The sequence below is a fragment of the Oryctolagus cuniculus genome, chromosome 6, assembly GCF_051225735.1.
Source record: "Oryctolagus cuniculus isolate XC-2025 breed Fujian yellow rabbit chromosome 6, ASM5122573v1, whole genome shotgun sequence".
NCBI lineage: Eukaryota > Metazoa > Chordata > Mammalia > Lagomorpha > Leporidae > Oryctolagus > Oryctolagus cuniculus.
Window position 1 is genome coordinate 150,832,058 of NC_142872.1, and position 20,289 is coordinate 150,852,346.

Genomic DNA, 20,289 nt, shown 5'->3' on the forward strand with positions numbered 1-20,289 from the left:
AATTAGAGAACTATGGAACTGTGGGATTTAAAAACACACGTGTAGTCACACGGAACACCACACCCCATCTATCGTGTAAGATCTTGTACAACGTACATGGGTTGAGGGATTATAAGTGACTTTTACCTTCTTTTTATGCAAATTTTCTACAATGAGCATATTTTAACTTTAAAATCAAGTGATTAAAAATAAAACTTCTCTAAAAATGCAATTTGGAAAGAGACAAAATAATTCCTAGATGTTTTCATGATCCTTAGGGGTGCCCACTGTGTACGAGGCTCTGTGCTGTTTGCTATGGGTGACACCAAGTGCACGGAGCACGGATCTTGACCTGAAAGGGGCGGGGCAACATTGTGGATGATTGCTGCCTGTGCAAGTTGCAGCCGGTGAGCGAGGGTGAGCTGCCCGGACACAGAGGTGACTAAGACAGAGTCTCTCTTCAATTCGGTGAACATTTACTGGGGAGCTAGGGGCCAGGCCTGTCTCAGTGCTGGAGCTGCCAGGTCAAGGAAGAAATTGTCTTCGCCTTCCCGGTGCTGGTGCTCACAGCTAATGAGCCAGGGTGCACTGGCCAGTAATTTGCACAAGACGCCCAGAATTAACGGGAGCAGGGAGGGTGCTGAGTTCTGAGGCTTCCCGGTGACAGCTGCGCTGAATCTTGCAGGATGAGCAGAGTTTGCCTGGTGAAAGGGGTGGGGCGAGCATTTCCTGCAGAGGCCTGGGGTGGGAAGGTCACGCACGGAGTGAGCAGTGAACCGAAGGAGGCAGCGATTCGTGCAGCAAGGTAAGCAGCGAGGCGTGAAGAACTTAGAGTGCACCGCCGAAGTGCTTAGACCTGGTTTGGAAGGCAAAGGGGATTTTCAGAAGAGGTGTGGCCAGGTCATCCTTGTGTGTGGGATATGGAACTGAGAGGGCCAAGCCTGGAGGCGGGGAGGCCACGTAGGAAGAGTCTGTCTCATTATCGTAAGCTAGAAACGAAGGGAGAGGCCACGCGAGTAATGGAAACATACTCAGAAGATGCAACCCGAAGGATCTGGTGACAGACTAGGGCACAGGTCTCCAGCCTTTTGCTGTAAATGGCCAAACAGAGATGGCTTTGGTGTGTGACCCGGACTGTCACAACTCCGGTGTCATGGCACGAAGCAGCCGCAGACAACATAAACAAATGGGTGTGGCTGTGTGCTCATGAACTTTCCCTTGAACTAGAGCAGTAATTGTCAGACTTTCACCTGCACCAGTCACCTGGAGGGCTTGCTAAAGCCCAGGCTGCTGGGCCCCACTCCGAGAGCCGATAATCCGTACCAGCTGATGCTGATGCTGCTGGCCTGGAAACCACACTTCGAGAATCTCTGGTCTAAAAGAACCGGGAAGGACTTGAGGATTTGGATTTGAGTCTTGTTCTGCCACTATTTTGTGGTCTCTGAGTTTGTTTCCTCATCTGTGAAATGGGTATGATACCAGTGCCTACCTCCTAGCTGGCTGTAGACAGGTCGGGCTCACTGAGGCACTGGGTAGGGAGGCAAGAGAGAGAATGAATGTGCACGCAAATACCTTCGTAGGTAGGTGCAGAAAGTCCACATCCAGAGGCTGCCACGTACTTGCTGAAGTAGGAGGTGAAGTACACCAAAAATTTGGTGGGTAGAAGTTGAGCTGATGGGGAAATAGCATGGGGTTTGAAGGGAATCAGACACGTACTTGAACCTTGCACCTGCTGCTTACCCTCTGTGGGATGCTGCCACTCAATGGCCCTGAGCAATATGGAGATAATGCCACCTCCCTCTGGGGATGGCATAAGAAATCGTGTCCAGAACCTGGTGTGTGCTACAGGCTCTGTCCATGGCAACTTTCTTCTGTAGTTATCACTGGCGAAGGTTTGGAACAAACCTTCTGAGGAGGAAGGGATTAGAATGTGACAGTGGAAGGGACCAAAGGCTCCCCAGGTAGCCCTGCGAAGTCTTACCTGAGGGTTCGCCTGTGACTGTCAAAGTAGTTGTGAAGGCGGGATAGAGGACGTGGCTTGTCACCCACGGCAGACGGAGATCTGAGTGCTGGGAGGACCCTGTTGCCCTTGCTGGCCAGGAGAGGACAAAATACGATGCCTAACCAGCAGGACAGCAGGGAGGCATTGTCCCCGGGGCACAGGGCTCCGGTGGAGCAGTGACGGTTCTTAACACAATGACAAAACTTCTAGCCCAGCAAGAGCAGAGACAGAGTGAAGGCTGCAGAGCAAGCCTGGGTTGGTGTCTCTGCGCGTATCCTTTTTGGCATTATGGTGGTGGCCCTCCGCTGCCTGTCACAGGCGGGGACACCTTCCTGGAAGGCTTTCAGGAGGTTGAAGGGTGGATAGTGGTAACTTGGAGAACCAGAAAATAGACTGAAACAACCTGGCCCCAGGCCAGTCTGGGCCTTGGATGTCTCATCTGCTCTGTAAGGAGGTTCTTCCTGCTCATGGTGAAATCTGATGACTGAGAATCTTAGAAGACATGCTGGTGCTGGCTGCCACCTCCCCTGCTTTGTAGCCACTCTGCCTTCCAACCAAGGCTCCTCTGGGAGCCTGCCTCCTCCCACCTGAATCCCGGCCCCCAGCTCCCGCCCATCCTTCGGAGACTACAACATAAGATTTACCTGCCCTCTCTCTCCCACTCCCTGAAGTCCTCACCAGAGATAACAGAACCATGACTATCAGCCTAATAAAAACTTTATTGCCTTTTTAAGTTACATGTTTGGGGTTTGTTGAAGTCCTCCCAGAGACATGGCTTAAGGCCATAGATGACTCTGTTGGTGAGAATGTTGGAGGAGGGACAGGGAGGGCAGGCTGACCTGTAGCAGGTCCCTTATCTGCCTTTGTATCGAGCTGTTGGCTTGGTCCCAGCATAAAGGATAACACAGAAGCAGAGGAGGAATTTTTTTTTAAATAGTTTATAAAGCTCCCCAAGGCATTATTATCTGAGTGGGCCTCTCAACAGCTCAGTCAGGGAGGCCTGGCTCATGCAGTGGTCAGCACAGGCAGGGCAGCAAGCAGACGAGGTGCTGGCCTCCCAGCCTTGCCCCTTGTGGTCTATGGTCAGCCCTCCGTAGCCAGGGGTTCTTTGCCTGTGGATCCAACCATCCATAGCCTGAAAATATTTTTTGAAAATTGCATGTGTACCAAACATGGAGAGACCTTTGTTCTTATAGTTATTCCCAAGACAATATAGCAAAACTACAAAAAATTCACATGGTATTAGGAATTATAAGTAATCTGCAGATAATGTAAAGTACTTGTTTAAGGGTAGGTTATACACAAATACTATAGCATCTTCTATAAAGGACTTGGGTGCCTGGATTTTAATATCTGTGGGAGTCTTGGAACCAAAGTCCTCTGGATGCTGAGGGAGCACTGTACTGACATTGGGCAAGTTTCTTTTTCTTTTTTTTTTTTTTTTTAACAGGAAGAGTAGACAGTGAGAGAGAGACAGAGAGAAAGGTCTTCCTTTTGCCGTTCGTTCACCCTCCAATGGCCGCCGCGGCTGGTGTGCTGCGGCCGGCGCACCGCACTGATCCGAAGGCAGGAGCCAGGTGCTTCTCCTGGTCTCCCATGGGGTGCAGGGCCCAAGCACTTGGGCCATCCTCCACTGCACTCCCGGGCCACAGCAGAGAGCTGGCCTGGAAGAGGGGCAACAGGGAGAGAATCCGGTGCCCCAACTGGGACTAGAACCCGGTGTGCCAGCGCCGCAAGGGGGAGGATTAGCCTAGTGAGCCGCGGCGCCGGCCATATTGGGCAAGTTTCTTAACCTTCTGCACTTCAGTTAGGTCACCTGTAAGAGGAAGGTGATGATAATAATAGCATGAACGGAACATTGTTGTATTAACTGTGTGTGTGTGTGTGTGTGTGTGTGTGATCCACTCTAAGAACTAGTAAAGTGGTTAATATCACCACTATTCTGCTCTCCCAAATGAGCATCTGAGGGGTCTCCCTCGCTGGAGACCTGGTGAGTAGGCCATTGCACACTCTGGGTGTCCGAAGTCCACACCCCCTCCCAGCATTGATTCCCTGCTATGTGAGGGTGGGAGGCATTGAAGGAGCCAAAGGCAGCCACATGACCCAAGCTGGACCAACCATCCTTCTGCTGGGGACACAGTATTTCCTGGAACACAGTCACCCTAGTCAGCCCGGTAGGTTCTTAAACTGAGAACATGTAGACTTGGGAAATTTGAGTAGAAATGAGCACCTGGAGGCAGAGAAGCAAACAAAGCCAGCATGGGGAGAAAGATAAACAAGACATTACATGGAGAGAGGGAGGGAGACAGAGAGGCAGAGGCACAGAGACCAGGAAAGTGGATACCTTGGTCCTGCCGCTTCACAGCTCCTCAGAAGATCTGGAGGCTGTGGGTGGGCAGGTGGATTTCAGGGCTTGAGCCTAAACCTACTCCTTTGCTCCTTATTAACTCCCACAGTCTGAGACAAATAACTGCCTACTTTCCTTGTCTACATTAAGGGGCTAAACAGCAAACAACCGTGTCTGTGCCCCAGTCGTTATATATACCCTTTGGGGGATACAGCCCACCCAAGTCTGTACATTATAATTACAAACCTTACTCTACCTTTCTGTAGCATTAGGATTTGGGGTCATTACTGAGCTCCTTAAGCCTCACTTTTCATCTGTAATATAAGAAAGCCAATCTAGGGGCCAGCGCTGTGGCTCACTTGGTTAATCCTCTGCCTGAGGTGCCCGCATCCCATATGGGCACTGAGTTCTAGTCCCGGTTGCTTCTCTTCCAAGTCAGCTCTCTGCTGTGGCCCGGGAGGGCAGTGGAAGATGGCCCAAGTGCTTGGGCCCCTGCACCTGCATGGGAGGCTGGGAGAAGCACCTGGTTCCTGGCTTCGGATCTGCACAGCACCGGCTGTAGCGGCCATTTGGGGAGTGAACCAACGGAAGGAAGACCTTTTTCTCTGTCTCTCCCCCTCGCTGTCTGTAACTCTACTTGTCAAATAAAAAAAAAAAGAGCCAATCTCACAGGGTTGTTTTAACGCATAAGCATAGTGGTGTGCTGGTCAATGTTTAACAGCCAGCTCCGAGGACAGAGCACCCCTGATTCGCATTGTTGGCTAATTTCTATGGAACATATAAGTCCACTATGGTAGATTTTGAGATGCTGATGTAATAGTTTTTATTTTTTTATTTTTTAAAGATTTACTTACCTGAAAGAGCTACACAGAGAGAAGGAGAGAGAGAGAGATCTTGGAGCCAGGAGTTTCTTCCGGGTATCCAACATGGGTAACAGGGGCCCACGCACTTGGGCCATCTTACATTGCTTTTCCCATTAGGCAGCTGGATCAGAAGTGGAACAGCTGGGACATGAACCAGTGCCTGTAGAGGATGCCAACATCACAGGTAACAGCTTTACCTGCCTTGCCATAACACTAGCCCCCAACAGTTATTAAAAAAGATTTATTTATTTTCATTTGGAAGAGTGACAGAGAGAGCGAGAGAGATTCCATCTGTTGGTTTACTACCCATATGGCTGCAATGGCTGGGGTTGGGGCTGGGTGAGACCAAAGCCAGGAGTCTAGAACATCATCTAGGTCTCCCACATGAGTGGCATGGGCCCAAGTCCTTGGGTCATTTTATGCTGCTTTCCCAGGTGCATTAGCAGGGAGCTGGATCAGAGGTGAGCAGTTGGGAATCTAATTGGTGCTCCTATACAGGGTGTCAGTGTAGCAAGCCACTGCTGAACCTACTGCACAGCAATGCCGGTCCCTGATGTAACATCAATGAATGTAGAATTGAAAAGAGATGTGCAGTATGTGGTATTTCCACCATGCAGGTAAAGCAGACATTACCTGAGCCTCTAGTAGTTAAGGGTAGTCATGTAATTAGGAGCTATTGATTTTTATTACATTTATTTTTAATGTAATTTCATTGTGAGTTTACATAATTTATTTTTTTCATAATTGCCATGTTTAATAACTGGCCTGCAAAATTCTTGCAAATTTAATAATCAGCTGTTGAAAACCAGTCTGAGCTGGCTCTGTGTATTGCTGAGTGAGCTGAAGCTCATGCCCAGTGTGGGAGAGATCTCGGCACATATGAAGTGCTCAAGAAATCTATGATTCCTGTCGCTTATTTTATTACATCATTTATGGTTGGAGCAGGAAAGCCAGGAAAAACACATTTTAAAAGTACCTTTTATGGATTTGGGTCACTTTGTTTAACTGAAGGACATGGACTTGAGGTATATGAGGCATATATATAGACATATACAACACAATTTACTCATCAAATTACTACACTTGGCACAAGTTCAGAACTGAGGACTGGAAAAGAACTGAATAGAACTGGGTGAAAAAGTTGATAAAGTTCTAGATTTCTTGTGGCACTGTAGATGACAGCAGGGAGTAGGAGGCAGTCAAGAGGCTTCCATAGCCTTGGCAGCTCATGACAGGAGCCTCGGGTGATCACTGACATCATAAATAAGAGTGTCAATTGTTAAATCAACAACAGGAGTCACTGTGCACTTGCTCCCCATGTAGAACCTCTGTCCTTAATGTGTTGTACTAAGAGAATTAACAGTAAAACTAGTCTTCTTCAAACAGTACTTTATACTTTGTGTTTGTGTGGGTGCAAACTGTTGAAATCTTTACTTAGTATAGAGTTGATCTTCTGTATATAAAGATAATTACAAATGAATCTTAATGAAGAATGGGATGGGAGAGGGAGTAGGAGGTCGGGTGGTTTGGGGGTGGGAGGGTGGGTATGGGGGGAAGAACCGCTATAATCCAAAAGTTGTACTTTCAAAATTTATATTTATTAAATAAAAGCTTTCTATAAAAAGTAGGAGGCCGTTGGCGGCAGTAGCCCCTGGGGCGGGGCAGGGGGTGGGCTGGAGAAGGGAAGGGAAGGCAGCGGAGTGGGCAAGGGTGGAGGCAGCACCCTGGGGACACCCGGGCTCTTAGGAAAGCTCATGGAGCACATGCATTAGGATTTCAAAATTTGTTTGCACCAAAATAAGCTTATTTTCTGATTGTACTTTTCCATAAACGTTTAGAGGTTCCCTCCTATACAGTAACGCAGACTATAGAAATGACATTACAGGGAATGTGTAAGAACACGATGAGACCTGGAGGGCAGTGAGGTTCTGCTCATGGAATACGTGAGCACACATACGCGTCCACACACACGCAAACACATCGAAGAACATGCCATGCTGTACAAGGACCATACAGTTGCCTCTTGGCAGCGTGAGAGATTGGTTCCAGTACACCGGGGGATACCATAATCCAGAGCTGCTCAGGTCCTGTATGTGAAACGGTGTAGTGTTAGTGCAGAAGCCGTGCACCCTCTCCTGTAATCTTTAACTCATCTCTAGATTACTCACGATACCAAATACAATGTAAGTCGTTGCTATGCTGTATTTACAGAATTATGCCAACAAAAGTCTAGGGGTATTTGGTGCAGATGCATTTTTTCTCCTCATATGTTTCATCTTCATTTGGTTGAAACTGAGGATGCAGACCTGGTGGATGCAAAGGGCCAACTGTATACATTTGTAGCTGTCGTGGTTCAGGCAGGAAAAAGCTGGACCCCCATACATGATATTGTTATAGCATTAATAAGAGGACTATTTACAAAGGTGAGGGCAGAGCTAGGAGCAGCACCAGTGACAGTGAGGCAGTCTGGAACTGGGAATCAGCCTGAGACTAACGTTGCTGTGGAGCAGAAGGGGCCCCAGTAGAGAGCAGCCTGGGAAGGGGAAGGGCAGAAAGGGAGTCAGGAGGGTTAGCCAGAAAGCTTCCCTTCCCGCCACCTCCTTTGTGCAGACCTAATCAGGGGGCAGAGAGCCAGCAAGCCAATGATGCATGCCCTGTGTAGGAGCCCCCAGGGACCCAGCACTAGGCTGAAGCCAAATGTGGCTCTAGAAGACGTGAAAGGAAGCCGCCCAGCCCAGGATTCCAGGACATGCATCAAACACATGAGGGTGATTGTAGTGGGGGGAGAAGAATGGAAGCAGGGATTTGGAGTGCAACGGAGCACACCGAAGCCAGTTCTTGGCAAATGTGGAAGACAGTCTTGTCTTGAGGAGAGCAGACACGCAAGCCTCAGCACCTGAAGTCTAAAAGAGAAAGCAGAGCTGGTATTTTCTAGAATAGCAGCAACCATGCTAGAGAGGTCTTTGGCAACACCCTTTCCTTTCTCTACTGTTTGTGTTGTAATCCAGGTCTTCCCACGTGAACTCTAGGGCTGGGGAGAGCACAGACTCTGTGTATGAAAGAATCGGTTGGCCACAGGAAGGGGCCCAAGGGGAGGATTGTTTGATGGAAAACAAAGCAAAAATGTGTGTTTGGGCCATAGGGTGGGTCTCAGGACTGTTTTTTTAAACTGTGTATTTCTCAAAAAGGAGGAAGGAAAGCATGTAGGCAATTAGGAAAGGGTGATATTTTTCTTATAAAAAAGCAAAAAATATATATACACTCAATAAAAGATGTCTGGCAGGCAGTGTACCAAAATGTGGATGATGGTTGTCTGTGAGCATTAAGAGTTTATAGATTGCTTCTATTTATTTGATTTTCTGTGTTTTCGAGGTTTCTTTTGTTTTGTTTTGTTTGGTGTGTGTTTGTGTGTGTGTGTGTGTGTTTATGGCAGAGAGATGGGACAGTGAGTGAGGAGTTCTGGGAGAGAGATCATCCATCTTCTGTTTCACTCCCCAGATGCTTGCAATAGCCAAGGGTGCATCAGGCGGAGGTCAGAATCGGGAACTCCGCTGGGTCTCCCATGTGGGTGGCAGGGACCCAACTACTTGTACCATCACTTTCTGCCTCCCAGGATGTGCGTTAGCAGGAACCCGGATCAGAAACAGAGCAGAGACTGGACCATGTACTCCAACATAGGATGGGGGGGTCCCAAGTGGTGTCTCAACCACTGTGCCAAATGCCCACTCCTGTTTTCTAATTTTTATAAAGTCCGAATTATTTATGGAACGAGAAAGGATTAAACAAAGATAATGGTAACTTGGCAAAACGGTAATGAGTTGAGAATAATGGGGGCTGGTGATGTCTGGAAATTGTGCCATGTTTCTTCTCTCTGTGCCTTCTTTCTCCTTCTACCCATCTTCCCCTGGGTCACCTTATTCAGGACCTAGCTGCTCAGGAGAGCTAGTTGATTGGGTCATTCGCAGAGGAAAGTTGGGAGATGATCTAGGCTTGGTTGAAAACAAGAAGGCCATCAACGTGATTAAACTAGAATCCCCCCTTGGGAACATTCTCTACTTTCCACCCAGAGGTTGAATGGGGATCAAAAAATCATCCTTCTTGGAATAGTTTCCTAGGGCTGTCATAACAAACTGGGTGGGCTTAAAACCACAAAAATGCACTGTCCTTTAGTTGAGGAGGCCAAGGTCAGAAATCAAGGTGCTGACCTGGTTGGTTCCTACGCAAGTCCTAAGGGATAATCCGTTCCGTGCCCCTCTTGCAGCTCCTCTGGTTGGAGGCACTCTTTGGCGTCCTTAGTTGCTAGCTGCCTTACTCTTTTCTCTCTGCCCCTGTGTCACATGGCCTTCTTCCTGGTGTCAGTTGTTGGCAAATCTGTTTCTATGCTTAAGGACACCAATTATCAGTGATCAGACCCACCATCATCCAGTTTGATGTACTTCACTCTGGTAACAGCTGCAAAGACCATCTTTCCAAATTATACCATCCTTATAGAAACCAGAGGTCAGGGCTTTAACATCTCCTTTGTGGGAACACAGTTCAACCAACAGTGGTATGTTTTGCCAGAAACAGAATTTGCTTTAACAGAGAAAATTCATGCTTAGGAATTTTCCTATTGAAATACTCATGAATATTTCACAATTTCTTGTTGAAACATAACACTGTCCAGGGAAGTAAAAAAATCATAAGGGTTCAGCTCCATGGGTTGTTACAGCCACACGCACAGCTGACAGTTAGACTAAGAAACACAATTTTGGGGGCCGGTGCTGTGGCGCAGCGGGTTAACGCCGTGGCCTGAAGCACCGGCACCCATATGGGGTGCCGGTTCAAGACCCGGCTGCTCCACTTCCTGTCCGGCTCTCCGCTATGGCCTGGGAAAGCAGTAGAAGATGGCCCAAGTCCTTGGGCCCCTGCACCCGCGTGGGAGACCTGGAAGAAGCTCCTGGCTCCTGCATTCGGATCGGCGCAGCTCCGGCCGTTATGGCCAATTGGGGAGTGAACCAGCAGATGGAAGACCTCTTTCTCTCTCTCTGCCTCTCCTCTCTCTGTGTAACTTTGACTTTCAAGTAAAATAAATAAGTCTTAAAAAAAAAAAAAAACCACAACCTTTCCTCGCTGCAGAAGTGTTGTGTTTGTCCCCTCCCTTGAGTTCGCCTCTAATACCATAGATGTGATTTACTTACTTAAGAACTTCATATATATGTGGGATAACATAGGGTCTACTTTTCTGTGTTTCTGTCTGATTTTGTCAGCTTAATATTATATTTGAGGGACTCAAACATGCTGTGTGGAGCCATGGTTTGTAAAATTCTAATTGTTGTAGAAATCCTGTTATATGACTACTCTTCAACTTAATCTATTGTTGATGGCTATTTGAGTTGTGTCTTGGATTTTGCTACTGTAAACAGAGCTATTAATATTTATGTAGTTTAGGCTGGTGCTGTGGCATAGCGTGCTAAAGCCTCTGAGGTGTTGGCACACCATATGGGCACTGGTTCTAGTCCTGGTTGCTCCACTTCCGATCCAGCTCTCTGCTATGGCCTGGGAAAGCAGTAGAAGATTGCCCAAGTCCTTGGGCCCCTGCAACTGTATGGGAGACCTGGAAGAAGCTCTTAGCTCCTGGCTTCAGATCAGCTCAGCTCTGGCCTTTATGGCCATTTGGGGAGTGAAATAGTGGATGGAAGATCTTTCTCTGTCTCTCCCTCTTTCTGTCTGTAACTCTACTTCTCAAAATCTTTAAAAACATGTTTTTGTACTTGACTTTTGATGGACACAGGCATTCCAATCCCTCTGTTGTTTATATGTGTATTAGAACGATGGGGTCACAGGTATGCTCAGCTCTGGTAGATTCTGCTAAAGAGATTTTCACAGTACTTGTATGAGTTTATCTTTTCACCACCACTTGCTCTATGTTATCCCAACATTTGGTACTGTTTTTTTGTTTGTTTGTTTCAACAATTCTCATGGATTTAGATATCTTTTCTTTCATTTTATAAAAAGATTTAATTAGGTATTTATTTGAAAGGCAGAATTACACAGAGGCAGAGAGCGAGAGGTCATCCATGTGCTGGTTCACTCCTCAATTGACCACAATGGCTGGAGCTGCACCCATCTGAAGTCAGGAGCCAAGAACCTCGTCCAGGTCTCCCATGTGGGTTCAGGAGCTCAAGGACCTGGGCCATACTCTATTGCTTTCCCAGGCCACAGCAGAGAGCTAGATTGGAAGTGGAGCAGCCAGGACTTGAACTGATGCCCATAGGGGATGCCAGCACTGCAAGTGGTGGCTTTACCATCTTCACCACAGTGCCAGCTCCTGGATATCTTTTCAAATAATATATTTATGCCTCATCATTAGTAAGAGCAGCTAAAATAAAAAACAAAAACTGGAGATGATTTAAGGACATGAGAAGATATCTATGGTGTATTAAGTTCAAGTGAAGTTATAAAGCTCTGTGAACCCATTTTGAAAATGACAGAGAGGGCCGGCGCCGTGGCTCACTAGGCTCATCCTCCGCCTTGCGGCACTGGCACACCAAGTTCTAGTCCCTGTTGGGGCGCCGGATTCTGTCCCTGTTGCCCCTCTTCCAGGCCAGCTCTCTGCTGTGGCCTGGGAGTGCAGTGGAGGACGGCCCAAGTCCTTGGCCCTGTACCTGCATGGGAGACCAGGAAAAGCACCTGGCTCCTGGCTTTGGATCAGCGCGGTGCGCCGGCTACAGTGCACCGGCCGCGGCGGCCATTGGAGGGTGAACCAACGGCAAAGGAAAACCTTTCTGTCTCTCTCTCTCTCACTGTCCAATTTGCCTGTCAAAAAAAAAAATAAATAAATAAATAAATGACAGGCCAGCACTGCGGCTCACTAGGCTAATCCTCTGCCTGCGGTGCTGGCAACTGGGGTTCTAGTCCCAGTCAGGGCACCGGATTCTGTCCCAGTTGCCCCTCTTCCAGGCCAGCTCTCTGCTGTGGCCCGGAGTGCAGTGGAGGATGGCCCAGGTCCTTGGGCCCTGCACCAGCATGGGCGACCAAGAGGAAGCACCTGGCTCCTGGTTTTGGATTGGCGCAGCGTGCCGGCTGTAGTGTGGCCACTTCGGGGGGTGAACCAATGGAAAAAGGAAGACCTTTCTCTTTGTCTCTTTCTCTCTCACTGTCTAACTCTGCTTGTCAAAATAAATAAATAAATAAGCAAACAGAGAAATGTACGCCCCTGTCTCCCTTACCTTGGGTGTGTGTGTGTATAGCCTTAGCATGTTCCACTCCCTCTGCCTGAAATGCCTCTCCCCCAACTCTTTTCAAGGATGTTCATTCCCATTCTTTAGGACTCATTTAATCATGCCACTTTGGGAGGTCCTACTAATCACCCAGGTTAGGGTAAGTGTCCTCTGAGGTTCTTCCTCTTAAAACCCAGATGCTTGGGCCCTGCACCCCATGGGAGACCAGGAAAAGCACCTGGCTCCTGGCTCCTGCCATCGGATCAGCGCGGTGCGCCGGCCGCATCGCGCTGGCCGCGGCGGCCATTGGAGGGTGAACCAATGGCAAAAGGAAGACCTTTCTCTCTGTCTCTCTCTCTCACTGTCCACTCTGCCTGTCAAAAAAAAAAAAAAAAAAAAACAAACAAACAAAAAAAAAACAACCCAGATGTTTTCCTTCATGGCAATTAACAAGTTTCTAAGCATGTATAAAACTTTTTATTTTCCATAAATGAAGGGGACCCTGGGGGGGGGGATGCTGTGGCGTAGAAGGTTAAGATTCTACCTGCAACACCAGCATCCTATATGGGTGCCGGTTTGAGTTCCAGCTGCCCCACTTCAGATCCAGCTACCTGCTAACGTGCCTGGGGAAGCAGCAGAGGACAGCCCAAGTGTGTACCCATGTGGGAGATCAGGAAGAAGCTCTTGGTTCCTGGCTTTGGTCTGGTCCAGTCCTCGCTATTGTGGCCATTTGAGGAGGGATCCAGCAGATGGAAGATATCTCTCTGTGTATCTCTCCCCTCTCTCTGTAACTGACATTCAAATAAATGTTTTTTTTTTTTAAAGGGTGGTGGTGGGGGGGGGGGCTCTGGGAGTGGGCTATACTTCAGCACATGTTCTGGCCAGATATGCAGAGGGCTCACATTCTAGTAAGCATGAAAAACATGAATTGCAAATGGTAATAAATTATGATTGCAGACGGTAATAAATCTCTCAAAGAAGGCAAAGCAAATGGTGACTTGGGGAAAACCATGGAAAGGAGATATCGGGATGCAGACGTGAAACAATAAGAATCTGGCCCACAAAGATGTTAGGGGGATCATTTTGGCAGGAGGAGCAAGTGCAAAGGACCTGGGGCAGCCTAACTGGGGAGTGATGAGGTTGATAGGGTGACAGTTACAGATAATGAGGTTGGAGAGCAAGAGTTGAGTGATATTATGAAAAGCCTGGTAGGCTAGCGAAGGGGTTTGGATTTCATGGCGAAAACAATGAGAAGCTAGTGGAAAGTTTGAAGAGGAAGAAGGATGAGACTGAGTTTACATCTTTTAAAAGATCCATCTGGCTGCACCATGAGGCGAGGTCACAAGAGCAGAGAAATGTGCCAGGAGGTACTCCACTGGTCTCAGCCAATGAGAGTTTAGACCAGGGTGGTGGCAGTGGAGACAGGAAAGTGAGTGGTTCGAGACATAATTTGGAGGTTGTAGCATCAGGGCTGGATGAGGAAGGAGAGGAATTGATGATTATTCATGACCTGAGTTGCTGGGTGAGTGATGGTGTCACTGAGATGGAGAAGGAACAGAGGGACAGATTTAGGGGAGGAAAATCCAGAGTTTGTTTAGAGTAGGGGAGTTAGCTTTATGATGAGCTGGAAGCCGACTATTAGACATCCTAGCAGAGCTAGCAGCCAGCTGAATGGATGCATGGGCCTCAGCTCGGGGGAGGGATTGGGGCTGGAGATAAGCATGGATGGGGCCTGGAAGAAAACCTACAGAGAGGGTGAGTCTGGACAAGAGAAGGGAGCCCAGGCTGAGCCCAGGGCATGTTAACTCTTACAGTCAGAGGAGGAGTAAAGTCTCAGCAAAAGAGGCTGAGGAAGACATTGGCATTCTGTGAAGCATGTCAGCGTCCTGGAAAGCTCAGGGAGAACATGTGGGAGGTAGAGAACCCTCCACTGGATCTCTGCTTTTGAGAACTTGAGTTCAGTGAAAATAAAGACTTGACCCCTGAGTTCGGCAATCTGAGGTTGTTGGTACTTTGATAAGAGCAGGGCTTTAAAAATTAATTTATTTGAGAGGCAGGGAGAGGGAGAGAGGTTCCATCTTCTGAAACATACCGAAATGCCCACAATGGCTGGGGCTAAGCTTGGCTGAGGCTAAAGTCAGGAGCTAGGAAGTTAATCAAAGTCTTCCCATGTGGGTGGCAGGAACCCATTGACTTCAGCCATTGCCGTTGACTTCCAGGGTCTGCATTAACAGGAAGGTGGTATTGGGGGCCAGAGCTGGGCATCAAACCAAGGCATTTCCATGTAGAATGTGGGGGTCTTAATTGCTAGACCAAACACCTGTGCCGTGTTTTGTTGTTGCTGTTGTTTTGGTTTGGGATGGGGAGGAAGGCTGTTTTAGAGGAAGGGAAGCCTGCTGAGAGTGTGTAGGAGAGAGATTTGGGGCCGGAGGGAGTGGTGAGCCTCTTCTCTGTGTGTATATTACGACGCTTATCATACTATGTGGTTTCCGTGCCTGCCTATCCTGGCCGGCAGCTCACAATGCCTTATTCCTCTGTATTTCCAGTGTTTAGTACAAAATACCTGACACATAGTGGATGCTCACTAAATTGTTGCAATAATACTTCTTAAATAGATACTGGGGCCAAGTCCCGGACCAGCCTGGTGCTACAAATACAGCCTCAGGCTCGTCACGTAAGCTCTCACTGCTTCTCCCATCTGTTAAGTGGGAAAATGGAAAAGTGCAGAGGACAAGGTCGGCCTCACAATATTATTGAGAAGTTGGAATGAAACACCCAATGTGAAAACACAGAGTTTTGAAAATTGGGGCTCACCAGCCAACCATGAGTTAGGGTTCTTGGGAGCACATGACAGAGGCGCCACCAGACTCCAGCTCTCCCTGCAACCTTACTTGCAAGATCAATTCCAACTGGCCACAAGACAGACACTTCCTCATGAGCTGAAAGTCAGCCAAGAGACGTGGAACAGAGAGCTGCGGTCATTGTCAGCATGTCGGACACCAAGGCCGTGCTTACTGGAGATGCAAGTTTGAGGGTCAACCTTCTCGAAGGAGGTCTTTGTGCATCGATTGGGAAGGCCTCCCAGGCAAGATTTTAATAACATTTCCCAAGGAAATGAGATTGGAGGGGTTCGCCAAATCCATTTGAACCGGGAATTTATAAGTGGACTTAAAGGGCGGAAGCCCATTAATCTGCTATCCCCTGCTGACCCTGGCATGGGGAGGCTGCAGAGTCTGGGGGGCTGGAAGGGGGGCTGCCCAGGCATTTGGTGGTGGTTCTACCTCCCTCACTTCACTCTCTGAGTGGGCATCCTGTTCATGTTCGTCATCACTATTATCAAAGCAACCCCAGCTTATGGAATCCAGGTCCTTCCTGTGGGCTGGGTATTTTACAAACGTCCTGTTTACTCTTTACCACTACCCATGACATAGGGTCAGTGGTCATTCCCATTTTACAAGAAATGGAAAAGGAGGCTTAGAACAGTTAAGTCCCATCCACGTTCCCATGGCTCGGAACTGACCAAACAGGGATCTAAACACAGGACTTTATGTCCCCAAATCTTGCTCATAGCCATTCGTCACCTTCCTCACCCACCACCTTCCTCAGGGTGGTTGGGGGAGTGGTGGTGGCTGTGGGGTCCCTTAAGGATTCCAGGGGCAGATTTGCACAGGTGCTGTTCACTATGGAGGCTGCTACCAAGATGACTGTGAACCTGAGCTCCTTTGGCAATGGGAGGTCTGTGGGCAGAAGTGGGACTCAGAACTTTAGGGACCGCTCTCCAGTATGGAATCACGGAACGAAAGCACCCAGGGGAGCCGGACGGACCTGGGTGCAAATGCTGCCTCTGGCGCTTACAGCCGTGTGATCTTGGGCACGGGGAACAAGACCAAGACAACAGGCATCTTCCTAGGTGGCACTTTCCGTGGTTATACTTTGGAAGTGACCAATTCTCAGAGGTGGATTTTGTTAATATCTGTTCTACCGATGAGGTTAAATGATTTGCCTAAGGTCGTATGACCATTTATGAAGCAGAAAAACCAGAGTCTGGGTACAGGTTGCCTATGAATCCAGAATCCATGCTCCTGGACTCCATGCAACCTGCCCTGCTGGCCTATGCCACTGTGAGCCATGGGTTTTGCAGCTACTGGGTGCAGATGGTGATGTTTCTGTAGTGGGTGAGCTGTAGGGCCAGAGTTAGACCCCTGGAATGAAGAGTCTCAGTCCCACTTCCACTTCCTCCTCATTGGCTGTCATTTTATAAAATGTGAGCTCATAGGACCCACAGAGCCCAACATGCCTATGTGAGTTACCGGGACTGCAGGACACAGCTTCCTTCACCAAGGCCAAGACGGTGGCTTTGTAACAAAGTGGCACAAACCGGGCAGCTTAAAGGGACAGGAATGTGTCCTCCCACAGTTCCAGAGGCCAGAAGTCTGAAATGAAGATGTTGACAGGGCTGTGCCCACTCTGAAGGCTCCAGGAAGTAGCCTTCCACCCCTGTTCCTTGCTTCTGATTCTTGCTGCCATCCTTGGTGCTCTTTGGTCTGTAGCAATGGGATTCTAGTCTCTCCCTGTGTCTCCAAGGCACCATCTGCCCTCTGGGTATCTGTGTCTACATTTTCCTTTTTAAAAGGGTGTCATTCGTTGACTTAGGGGCCACTCTAATGCAGTGTAGCCTCATCTGCTCTGGGTTACGTCTCCAAACATCCTAGTTCTTCATAAGGTCACATTCCGAGGTCCCAGGTAGAGAAGAACTCTGCGGGGACACAATTAATGCAGCGTGGGGGTGGAGAAGGGAAACAGGTGCTGGCAGGAAGGACAGAGCCATCTCCTCTCTCTCTGTGGTCTGTCCAGGCAGCTGCCTCTGAGCCTGGGTGGCCTTCTAGTTCTGTAGGCATTTCACCAATGTCCATCTGCTTATCCCTAAAATGACAAGATTGGTCTTTAAGGCCACACCCACGTCTCAGATCTCTCACTTCCTAGGAGCGGAAAAGCAAGGCTGGGAAGCCAACACGCCCCTGAAATGCCACACTGGTAGGCTTCCTATTTTGAAAACTCTACAAGCAACACACAAGCCCTCTGACACCACACCAGCGCTTTCCATGGCCTGAGGCAGGTGAGACCGCTGCTGAGGGCCTTCCAGGAGCAACCGAGGCGAGAGGTTCAAAAGGAACAGGTAAAATCACACAGTGCTGGAGCTGCAGTCTAAGAGGAAGGGAAGAGCAACTGGGTGACCTTGGGTGTGCAGGCCCGAGGACGTGTTTGCCCGGTTAGATGTGGGCATCCCCACAAGAGGCGTTCGAGGGCAGTGTTGCTGAGAAAACGCTCGCCATTGTACTAGGGCCTTCTATCATCTCAGTGAATCTTCAAAACAAGCAAGCACAGGGTAAACACTATTTTATTGAATAGTTGTGAAAACTGAGGCCCAGAGGATGGCTTGGTTAAGGGTGCACTGTTGGCAAATGGTAGAACCAGGGATTCAACCTGAAGTCTGTCTGATTCCAAGCCATGGTCAATGTCAGGGCTGGCTGTGAAAGGTTGTTTGCGACTCATCGCTTTGTCCTTGTTTTGGGCCTGGGCCCCCACCTGCTCCCAGCCCCAGAGCACACGTCTGCTGGCCTGCCTGCCTCTGGTGTCAGGGCAAGGGGGTGTCTCAGCTTCCTCCCCTCCTCTGTGCAAGGACAATCAGCTATTTGTCCCAGAGCCAAGGGCTGTGGAAGCGATCTGCTCAAGGGGAATGAATTTAGCTGCCCTCCCTAGCTGGCAGCCTGGGAGGCGGGCAGGGTCCTGACAGCCAGAGGATGCAGGCTCAGCTCCAAAAGGGCTTTTGTCTGTGGCCGGGCCCCAGGCCAGAGTGACATTCTTCAGTGGAGGCTGCCAGGCCACCACTGAGCGGGGCACCTGCCGGGCTGGGAGGGAGAGGGAGCGAGAGGCCAATCTTTCTTCCAGATAAGAGAAACATGGAGGGAAAAATCTGCTGTTTGGGGGCCCCTGGGGTGCTATGGCCAGGCCAGCAGGTGCTTCAAGCTTGAGGAGAGACACAGACCTGACTCCCCAGGCATGCAGGCTGTTAACTTTCAGCTTCGGTTTTGTAGGATAAATAGCTCTGTGAGATTAAAGAAATCCACTTCTTCTCGGACTGGTTTCTCATAAAAATCCCAAGATCCTAGACCTTGCCAACAGGAAGAGACTTGGGCAGTCTCTGCTGTAGTTGCCTTTTGTGGCAGATGCTCTTAGGGTCCCCCTGCCTGGCGCCCTTTGCAGGTGGGTACACCCTTGTCCCCAAGCCGTGAGTGTTGGCTGCTCATGCCCACAGCTGCCCTGCTCCGGGGAGTTGCCCATAGCTCTCAGAAGCTGCTCTCCTCCCTGGCCACTTGCAGCCAGTGCCTGATGGAGGGGCTTGTGGAAGCATGGAGTCAGGGTGCAGTCTGCATCCCAGAGCCCCCAAGCTGAGGGACAAGCTGAGGCCAGCCTCACACTGACACCAGCTCTGTCCTCAGCATCTCCCTGTTCGTCCCGCTTCTCTCATTCCCTTTCTTCCACAGATCCTTGCTCATAGATCCCTTGTGTGAAAACCCCCATATCAGGCTCTACTTTTGGGAAACTTGACTTCCGCCAGCCTTCTTTTAAGAACTCATTGCAAAGAGCAATTAGTATTTCCCATGTGCAGGGAATACAACTGTGAACCAAATTTTCATATGGTGCCCTCAGCCTGGTGGGAAGTGACAGATATTAAATGCATGCACACTAAAATCCAATTATGATTGCCATTAACCTTGTGTGTGGAAAGCACGCAGCTGTAAGTAGATACAACGAAGATTCCAGGTGGTTCACTCATGGTCTCAGCTCCACATCTGTCTACCTGTACTCTGTTTTCTGATGCTGGGGCCAGGGCTCTGCAAGCTACAGTGTCCAGTGTCCTTGCCAACCGCCGTTTTTGTGAGGTTCTGCTAATAGGAAGCACTAGGAGCCTGGAAGGCAGGAGGAGGGAAGACGGACTCACTCCTTGTCCTCTCTTGTTCTTGCCGACTTGGCTGCAGCTGGGTATATGCCCATCTTAGCTGACTGAGTACCCCACTCCTCAGTAGCAGTAGATGGTAGCAGGCCCTAGCTCCAGCCCTGCGCCACCCCCACACAGGTACCATCAATATCTCCAAGCTCCCAGCATCTGAATACTTCGTCTAATCCTTTTCTCCCAGTCGTAGGATTGACAACTCAGTCCTGCCATTATCACCCCCAAGTCACGTCAGCGTCTCTTTTGGCTCTTTCAATCCTGCGGCAGCTGCACAACCAGCCCCTGTGTTAGAGTCCCTCTGGTTGAGAAACACCTAGAGCAGCGTCTGTAGTCCCAGCTGGCACCTCACCTACACTAGAGAATTCGCCTTGACCAGTGGGCCACCAGTGGCATCTCTGGGGAAATGCATGAGGGCTTGGATCTGAAGGGTCAACCTGAGTTCAGAAGGGCATTAAGAACAAGTTGAAAATAGAGACTGTTAAGCACAGTCCCTGAAAGAGACACCGCAGAGCAGGCCTGAGTAGTGAAAGTAGGAGCTTCAGGAGAGTGGAGGGAGGGAAGGAGGGGTCCCATTGTTCAGGACCTTGCAGAGATGGGCTGCCATTAAAGCGGGATCAGCTGGAGGAAGACATGAACAGGTGTATTACCACGTGCGTAAGACAAGAGGGGCAAGAAGTGGTCATCTGCTCGCTGCTACTAAACCCGTGTCTGCTGAACAGCTCTCCTCTCTGTCGTTGGAATTCTTCCTACCAGAAGCAGTGTGGCCAGGGACAGGTATCTTCGGTGTAAACAAAACAAAGCAAAGCAAAAAGCAAAAGGTGCCCCTTCGGGGAAGATGTAACCCCGCCGCGTGGCTTGGCAAAGAGAGCGCATCTTTATGT

General features: G+C 49.2%; 1 long non-coding RNA gene across 6 annotated transcripts in view; it reads left to right on the forward strand.

Moving 5' to 3' along the window:
- The first annotated feature begins 399 nt into the window (after window positions 1–399).
- Window positions 400–20,289, forward strand: part of LOC149126333 (uncharacterized) — a 37,213-nt gene continuing 17,323 nt past the window's right edge. Inside the window, exons 1-3 of one of the 6 annotated variants that reach the window (XR_016236604.1) lie at window positions 400–417; window positions 665–784; window positions 5,309–5,375. This is a non-coding gene — a long non-coding RNA (uncharacterized LOC149126333). The other 5 variants (XR_016236605.1, XR_016236609.1, XR_016236607.1 and 2 more) reach the window with 5 other exon arrangements.